This window comes from Leptonychotes weddellii, chromosome 15 (assembly GCF_054177405.1).
Source record: "Leptonychotes weddellii isolate Sample4059 chromosome 15, ASM5417740v2, whole genome shotgun sequence".
Lineage (NCBI taxonomy): Eukaryota > Metazoa > Chordata > Mammalia > Carnivora > Phocidae > Leptonychotes > Leptonychotes weddellii.
In genome coordinates this window covers 29,276,361-29,278,098 of record NC_138383.1, presented here as the reverse complement: position 1 = coordinate 29,278,098, position 1,738 = coordinate 29,276,361, and positions in this window count along the sequence as shown.

Below are 1,738 nucleotides of genomic sequence, written 5' to 3'. Positions count from 1 at the left end.
GGTGGCTCAGTCGGTTAAGCGTCTGCCTTCGGCTCAGGTCATGATCCCAGGGTCCTGGGATCGAGCCCCGCATCGGGCTCCCTGCTCTGCGGGAAGCCTGCTTCTCCCTCTCCCACTCCCCCTACTTGTGTTCCCTCTCTCGCTGTGTCTCTCTCTGTCAAATAAATAAATAAAATCTTTAAAAAAAAAAAAAAAAGATTCTCTCCCTCTCCCTCTGCCCCTCCCTCACCCCTGAAAGGAAGGAAGGAAGGAAGGAAAGAAGGAAGAAAAAATCCTTTCTGCTTCACATTTATTCCCTCTATTAAGGCATCAGCAAGGAAGATAGGGAAGTAGAGAAAATTGCTTTTGCAAAATGCTGAGCATTCCTTTCTTACTAAGCAGATGATTTTTGTCAGAACAGTCAATGTTGAGAGAGGAGACAAGTGCAGTTCTCTGAACCTACTCCTCCTGCTAAAAAGTTCCAGACAGGACTTTGATCTCACAGGATAATTATTCCTACCCAGATATAAACCAGTTTGCAATTTTATTGTTCCCTTCCCCCAAGAAAAGGTTCACAGGAATTCAAAAGATGTAATGAGCCAATAAAATAGGAAGATTATTCTAGAATGTCTTATTTCTACCGTATAGAACTTACATGTATGTAAGGGATTTAATAGTAACATAGATGAAGGTAATAGTTTCATACCATTTCTATCACTAGCTTTGACATTCATTCATCCACTCATTCATTCAATTAATACCTACTGATATTTACTATGAGCAGGGTTCTGTGATAGGTGCTATGATGATAAGGCAATATGCAACAGTGCATTAGAAATAGATCTGATTCTGAAGAAGCTTATTAATTCTCAGACAGTAAGATACGTTAAATAACTGTAAGTTGGGTTTGAAAATGCCTAACATGGGTGTAGACAAAATATTGTGGAATTGAAAGAAGATGGGGCTACCCCAAGTAATGGGGAACAAAAGGTTAGTGGAGTAAAACTTTGCATTTAAAGTGGACAATAATTTGTGCATAAGATTTGGACCTGCAGAGATTTGGGGAAGAGCAAGTTAGGCCACTGTTTCCCAAACTAGACTTTAAAAACAAGGTTCTGAAGAATATTGGAAATTCCACATAAAAAGCATTCTTGGTTGTGCTGGTAACTGGCCTGTTTGTTCTCAAATTGATTTCCTTCTCTCCCTCTGCCATGTTTTGTATTTCAAGAGGTTGCTCCTTTCCCTTATCAATTTCCTTGTGGTTTTGTTTGGCCAATGAAGGCAAGGGCGGCAGATGAGGGGCCACGGAGAGGGTGGGTCTTTCCTTCTCCCTGTACTTCAGACAGTATCTCCAGTAGTGGCTGCATGCTCTGTGGCTCCAACTGCAGACGGACAGTTCCTCTCTCGGTGGTCCCAGCTTCTGCTGGGTAGTCCTGGCTCTTGGGCCCTGCGTTTCATATCTACTGATGCATATTAAATACCTTGAAACTTCACAGCTTAAAACAACAATTTTTTTTTATTATCTTGCACAATTCCTGAGGTTTAGTAATCTGAGAATGACTTAGCCAGGTGATTCTGGCTCAAGGTCTCTCATGAGGTTGCAGTCAAGATTTGGCTGGGGCTACAGTTATCTCAAGGCCAGAGTAGGGCTGAAGAGTTCACTTCCAAGTTCATTCACATGGTTGTTGGCAGGACACAGCTCCTAGCTGGCTATTGGCCAGAGACTTCATTATTCTGCCAGGTGGCCTCCTCATAGCTG